Source organism: Scylla paramamosain, chromosome 21 (genome assembly GCF_035594125.1).
Source record: "Scylla paramamosain isolate STU-SP2022 chromosome 21, ASM3559412v1, whole genome shotgun sequence".
NCBI classification, from domain to species: Eukaryota; Metazoa; Arthropoda; class Malacostraca; order Decapoda; family Portunidae; genus Scylla; species Scylla paramamosain.
The window spans coordinates 9,188,267-9,195,766 of NC_087171.1; the positions used below are offsets into that span (position 1 = coordinate 9,188,267).

At 43.3% G+C, this 7,500-nt stretch overlaps 1 long non-coding RNA gene across 3 annotated transcripts in view; it reads left to right on the forward strand.

Annotated features, from left to right (window-relative positions):
- LOC135110957 (uncharacterized) overlaps nt 1-7,500 on the forward strand; it is a 283,116-nt gene that overhangs the window by 247,945 nt on the left and 27,671 nt on the right. For all 3 annotated transcript variants that reach the window (XR_010273508.1, XR_010273509.1, XR_010273507.1), the window contains one exon: nt 5,113-5,263. This is a non-coding gene — a long non-coding RNA (uncharacterized LOC135110957). The remainder of the gene's footprint in view (nt 1-5,112; nt 5,264-7,500) is intronic.

The following is a 7,500-nucleotide window of genomic DNA, read 5'->3' on the forward strand; positions in this document are numbered from 1 at the left end:
GTGGTGTGGTCAGTGCACGGAAGTGGGAAACTGGCGACCCCGAGTTCGAGTCCTGCCGGAAGCTGACTATTTTGTCGTGATCGTGGAGCTGCCCGTCAACCTTGCCTTCAGTTGAGGGTGCAACAGAAAGTGCTTTATAAGGAGGCGACACGAGATTCTACAGGCGCCACTAAAAATATTACTTGCTTGCGGCACCACAGGATGGGATTAGCGACAATTCAAGCCTGGACGGTTTCATAGACGGCGTGCGGATATCGAAGACTGCTGGCATCCCTCCCTTGTCTTCCTTGCAGCTAGAGCGGAGCAAAACTATCTACACATACGTACTATTTGTTTGAATGTCATTCACACATTAGGGAGCAGACCAACGCTGAGGACATTTCGACTGCAATGGATAGGACACATCAAAGACTGAATAGACAACAGTTGGGCAGTTAGAAAAATGGAAAGGAAACCTAGATAGGATAAGGAAACAGAACAAAAAGAGAATTCTTGAGTCTTAACTGATGCTTGAGTTCTAAGCCGTAAGAGTGGACCTTTTTGTCTCATATTGTACGGCGAAAATTGTCTTCCCAGCATGAAGTGAGAGCAGTAGTTATAGACCTACTAGCTCATCAATGAGAAGAGACAGGTGCGACTGAACGACTGAATGGAGGGCTGCAGCACCAACACCAGTGGCGGCGGCGGCAGAAACAGTAGTCGTAGTCGTAGCAGCAGCAGCAGCAGCAGCAGCAGAAGCAGCAGTAGTAGTAGTAGTAGTAGTAGTTGTAGTAGTAGTAGTAGTAGTAGTAGTAGTAGTAGTAGTAGTAGTAGTAGTAGTAGTAGTAGTAGTAGTAGTAGTTGTTGTTGTTGTTGTTGTTGTTGTTGTTGTTGTTGTTGTTGTTGTTGTTGTTGTTGTTGTTGTTGTTGTTGTTGTTGTTGTTGTTGTTGTTGTTGTTGTTGTTGTTGTTGTTGTTGTTGTTGTTGTTGTTGTTGTTGTTGTTGTTGTTGTTGTTGTTGTTGTTGTTGTTGTTGTTGTTGTTGTTGTTGTTGTTGTTGTTGTTGTTGTTGTTGTTGTTGTTGTTGTTGTTGTTGTTGTCGTCGTTACAATGGTACTGCAGTGCCATAGTTGAAGCGGTGAGCAGTGGCATTGGTATGGTAATGGAGGCTCAGGAGCATGGCAGCGGCGGTGGTGGTGATATATTGGTAGCGATAGTGTTGGAACCCGTATGGGCGGGTATCAAATATCAGTCAGTTCCTCGCCGCCCTCTTCCCTTTCCCATCGCCGCTCTAGACAGAAAAACAGAAACAGCACACACACACACACACACACACACACACGTTCCTTGAACGTGACCTAATTGCCTCGTACCAGCAGCACATGACCTCAATAAATGCCCTAAAACATTCTTATCATTCGAGGGATTGTGTGAGGAATTCCCCGAGAGGCGTGTTGTCCTGACCAGTGTATGAGAGCAGCCCATATCCGTCCCTCCCTAGCTCTTTATGCCCCTTCCTACCACAACACAGCACGGATTGGAGTAAGAAATGATAGTGGCACTGTCCCTCCTCTCCCAGTGGATGGATGCCTCAGGTGCACTAGTACTGGTAGTAATAATTCCTTCATTCATCAGTATTCCGTTGTCATTACCGAGAAAACAGAAAAGGGAGCGAGAGAAAAAATGGTTTGTAGCGTCGTGGCGAGGCAGGGATGGGGGCAGGGCTGGGAAATGCCGTACCAGTATCCGGAGCAGCCTTGAAAGTCCCACGACGCAACGGGACACCCGGGCGACCCACGAGGCCCAGCCTGCTCGCCTCCCCTAGACGGGCCTCGCCATCCCGTGCAGAGCACTTTGGTGCTGCTGTAGGCCGACGCGTGGCGCGCAGTTTTACCTGTTCATCTAGCTCTTGTGTGTGTGTGTGTGTGTGTGTGTGTGTGTGTGTGTGTGTGTGTTTGTGTTTGTGTGTGTGTGTGTTTTCCATTTATTATGTAACACCGTCGTCCACTTGGGTCATAAAGGTAAAGATAAATCTTGGCAGCGGCCACGTGTGTCAGTGTCATTCAGCATCTCGCTCTTGGGATGTCAGTTTCCCAGCTTTCCCAGTTTATTGCGATAGGAAGCTTAAAAAATCCAAGCAATCGAATGGAAACAGTTTTGAAGTTTGTGTCACTCATATCACGGCGGGACGCGACACCGAGGCTCAGAAGCACGTGGACTCATCCTGCAGCAATAAAGAGACAGCGGAAATCTCGATTGCCTAGGCTTGCTGTGATCATTTTATATATTTCGCAGATTTCCTCTTATGGGCCACCTCTCTGATATATATTATTTAGATATCAGTTAATTGGTTGATTGATGAGAATGATTACGAGTAGGAAAAAGGTGTGATGGACAGAAGTGCATTGTCTCTCATAACACAACTTTACACAATAATGTTACTGAATTGCCCATAGTCTAAAAAAAAAAAAAAAAAAAAAGAGGGGGAATGAGTTTGATATTTTGTAAAGGCAGAATTCGTGAGCTACATTTGGCTGACAAGGAGCCTTGATGGTGGGCACGCGCTGCCTTCCTGGATGACACTCGCCTCTAACAATAACAAATGATGACGCACGATCTTGAGAAAAGGAAAACAAAGGCCTGGGTCGGATTTCCCAGGACCCACTGAGTTTCCCCGCTCACGTGGCAAATTATAGGCCGTTGTTTTACATTTCAGGAAGAGAAGAATAGTGTCAGTGTCCTTTGTTGTGCCTCTGTGATGCTCGACTTCTTAGGTACCCAGTGGCATCGTTACAGCCAATGCCAGTGACGTAAATGTTGAAGTCGATGTTTGGACTCTGTGCGTCACGGCTCGGTGCAGCGGTCTCCCTTCCCCGCTGCCCCGACTCCCGGGAGCTCCCCCAACAAGGTCGCTTTGTGTCCTCGTGATGCATGGCCGTGTTGATGGTTCTCTCACGCTCTTTAGGGCTCTTGCATATATATATTTTTTTCCTTTTTTATCTCTCTCCTTTTGAAATAAGCCGGTTTTCTTCTTTTCTTCTTCTTCTTCTTCTTCTTCTTCTTCTTCTTCTTCTTCTTCTCGTTTCGAATTATAATACATAATTTTAAATTGGTTCTTTGTCTCGTGTTAAAGTATGACTGTAATATGAAAGTGGTTTTAATCCCTAGCTATGCACATTCATATCAAAATGCTTTCTTGTTCCTTGTTACAGAATGTCAATATAAAAATGTTTTCTTGTTCCAATTTATACAATATTATATCAAATTGCACTTATATATGGCCTGTGTGAGACGAATATACTAGTGTGTGGCAACAAAGGCAAGGATATGAAGGAGGACAATATTTGCAGGCTGATGCGGATACACATGAGATGACATGATGAATGCGTAGTAGTTCACTTGGCAGCAGACCTGAGGAAGAGGATGGGAGTCGTGTATATTAGTCTGGTGATAGGGAGAAGTGGACTCAGGTGGTTCAGGTGTGTTGAGGGGATGAGGGAGAGTGAAGGGGAAAAGGCTTACGTAATACGAATGTAGTTGATGGAAGAATTTTTCCTCATTGATTTTTACGTAAGTGTGTGTGTATGTGTGTGTGTGTGTGTGTGTGTGTGTGTGTGTGTGTGTGTGTGTGTGTGTGTGTGTGTGTGTGTGTGTGTGTGTGTGTGTGTGTGTGTGTGTGTGTGTTATACATGTACAAAAACCTGAAATTAAGTGGCCATAGATCATGAAAATTAATTTTGACAATTATTTTACCAGCGACTTGTACATAAGAAAGTATTTTATAGATATGCAACTCATTATTTTGTCCGTCGCCGGCTACTCTGCACTCCACAGTGTGTGTATGAGTCGGGAGGGAGTGGACGTATCTGTGTCAGCGGCAGTTGTTGTTCATACGATTAGATAGAAAAAAGGTGTATATATATATATATATATATATATATATATATATATATATATATATATATATATATATATATATATATATATATATATATATAGAAAGAAAGAGAGAGAGAGAGAGAGAGAGAGAGAGAGAGAGAGAGAGAGAGAGAGAGAGAGAGAGAGAGAGATTTTTATACTCTGTGATAGCAATCTCACCACCTAAAGAGTGAGAACACGTGAACACGCCAGCAGTGTCGCTGGGCGATGCTGTTAGCCACTCATAGGCCACCGTACTCTTACTTAACTGACTATATTCTTGCCGAAATCTTTTTTTTTTTTTTTATTTACACTGTACTAAACTATACTTGGTTAACGACCATAATCTGTTTCCAGATCGTCATCGGATGCAAAAAACAGTGGCAGTGATACTGTATTCGCTAGGTGATGCAGCAAAGGACCCTAAGTTTGAATTCCTTGTAAATCTCGTGCTTACTATTCACTTTATTTATAGAAACGAAGGGATATAATAGAGAAGGATATCTCTCTCTCTCTCTCTCTCTCTCTCTCTCTCTCTCTCTCTCTCTCTCTCTCTCTCTCTCTCTCTCTCTCTCTATCATTTTCGTCAGCGGCAGAAATAGGTCACCAAATTAAAGAAGTCACCATAACACAAAATTCAGCGTACAATGCACATCGTTCCTGACTTGCTGGGTGGCTGGCTGCCGCCTTGATACGGAATATGAACCCCCTGTTTTGTTTTGTTCCCTTCCCTCTATTATTTTTTCCCTCTCCGTGTTTACCTTCCTTACGTGTGGCTTAATCCGATGTGGAATTATTTGTTTTGATTTAAAAACCAACGATGAACAGGGAATACAATTGGGGAACAGAACGCGTTATTTATAATCCTTGCATGTTGCTTTTGTCTTTCGCGGTTTGACTGAATGAAATATTCCAAATTAGGCTTACGGTAGTTTATCTTTTTTTTTTTTTATTTGTGTGTGTTTTTTTTTTTATTTGTTTCAAATTACTTCACTTGTAACATTTTTTCTCATACAATGACTAAGGATTTTGTGCTTTTAATTGTAGAAAATGAGAAAATAATATTACCGTTTCGTGAAGAAACTATTTGCGTATTTAATAATGTTCCTGAGAATGTAGACAGATGACACACAAGTATAATCTCATCCAAGTACACTCCAAACGTAATGAATAAAAAGTTTCCTAATGAACTAAAAAGTCCCGTTTGCTCACACAGGTACGAGATTCACTTGCGAGTCGAAACAGAGTGAATCACGAGTGAAACCGAATCGACTCCCTCAGGATGGTCAGTGGTGTTCATACCACACCACAGAGCAGCTGCCTCACCACGGCCTGCTGCAGAGCAAGTGACTGACGGCTACCTGCAAGTAAGTTACCAACCGTGCGTTTTCTCACGATTGATATTGTAAGCGAAATATTTGTTCTGATCTGGAATCGTGAAAGCTGAAGATCGTGGTGGTGATGCACGTGTGGCGCTCTTTAACACTCGGCTGCTTTCACTGGTTCCTTGCAAATTTTTACTAAGATAGTGATGATAAATATTGCGGACATAGTTTTAGGCCTGGAGGCAAGACAACAGCGTTAACATGCAGGAAATTGTTATCATTGGGTGAAGGGGAGATAAGAAATATGAGCTATTAATGATGTGTATCACTTGATGTCTTCCGGACTCTTGCTTCCTCGCCCAGGTGTAGTAATCACTTCTAAGGCTTGGTGAAGGAAGTTAGTAGACCCACTACGGCTTGGTTCTGCAGCTATATGGGCCTCCCCAGATAGGTATTTTAAACCTTGATTATTTAGACTCCATTTTAGCCCTTATTTTCCAACGCCATATGGATTTCCAAAGAAATCCTAAGTAACGATACACTAAATATTTTTTTTATCATAAGTACGCTTATGGCACTACTTTAAAACACAGTAAGAACAAATTATATGACTTTATGGGAGAATAAGGTTAGGTACCCTCGAAACAAACACGAAAACTTATTGCATATTTTCGCGAATCAAATCCAAAGACTGCACGTGAATTTGAGTCAGGGAACACAGCTAGGTGTTTTCGCCAACAAACATAAGGATTCGCGAGGTTTTTCTTAGTTTCTCCCGTGACAGGAGCAAGGGAGCCAAGCAGGGAGCCAACTGAGCTCAGCACATGCATGCCACGACACCCGCCCGCCCGCCTTGCTCTCGGCATCCGCAGTAGTGCTGGATTTATTTATCGCTACAGTGACTCAGCCTTGACCGTGGCGGCTAACCGGTGAAAATTCCCACGTGGTGAATTATTGCCTGGGACGAAATGAAAGCGAAAATTATATGAAAAGTACGTTGAATTGTCAGCATTTGCGTTTTCGTGGATCTTTTTTTATCTCTTATTCCGCAATAAGATGACTTGCAATGCGTCTTCTGAATCTGTAAAAGTCATGAAGAGAATTTTTCCTTAAGGTTAAGAGTTCCGAATTGTTCTTTAATCATAAACCACTCCAGGACATTTAACTTTTCCTACAGCCTCCTGTAAACATTATGCAGGCTAGCCAATGGACAATCTATTCTTTTCACCCCTTCCCCTTTATTGTAGAAGCTTCTAAACATTTTATATAGTGTTTTTAGGGTTGTGAGCTGTTGTATATTGCAGTCGGACGGTTGACTGGTTGATTATTATTATTCTCCCGCGAAAAGAATAGAAAACGTCCCAGTCCGTAGCCCGTCTAGACATGGAAGCGTCTTGATATCCCTCTCTTGAAAACTGACTGGGACGCAGGATGGTGGAAAGTGGTGGACGAACAGACTATGGCAGAGGTTTCCAGAGTTTACCATTGAATGCAGGGTTAATGTGTATATTCGTTATGCATATCCCTACTCTTATTATACGTACATTTGTATACTATCCGCCCTTTGCTCCCTAGACCTTGATGCATTAGTGACATGTGCAGACAATGAATTAGATGGAGAGATGAGGTTTACTGAGATGGTCTGCAGTAGACGGGCAACTGAGTGATGAATGAAGAGGTGTAGAATCATCGACATGATGATGATGATGATGATGATGATGGCATGGTGAAAATTGCAACATGATTCTATTCGTATATGGCACGAGGGAGAGAGAGAGAGAGAGAGAGAGAGAGAGAGAGAGAGAGAGAGAGAGAGAGAGAATCACAGAAATGCAGGAAGTTTACGTGAATGAGGAAGGGATGAATGAATGAGGGTTGCCTGCAGTTTTCTCTTCTCCCTCCTTTGCTTCCTTTCTATCTCCCTCCCTCCCTCCTTCCCTCCCTGCCTCCTTTTTTCCTTCCTTCCTTCCTTCCTTTCTTCTTTCCTCCCTTGATTCGAAATTTTGCGTTTGTGTTTGTTCAGTGAAGGGATGAGCAACAAATCTGAACACACACACACACACACACACACACACACACACTACAGTGCATGCGGACCTTTTCAAGTTCGCGGGACCGACAGAGTAGGAGGGACAAATTTGGACACAGAAGCAAAATCAGTTGGCAGACCCCAGCGAGGCCCCTCTTTTCTACCCCCCTTGCTCCCTGCCCTTTTGCCTCCGCCTGCCTCCCATCCCATGCAGCTGCCACGCCCCTTGCTTATAACTCTGGCGTCATGG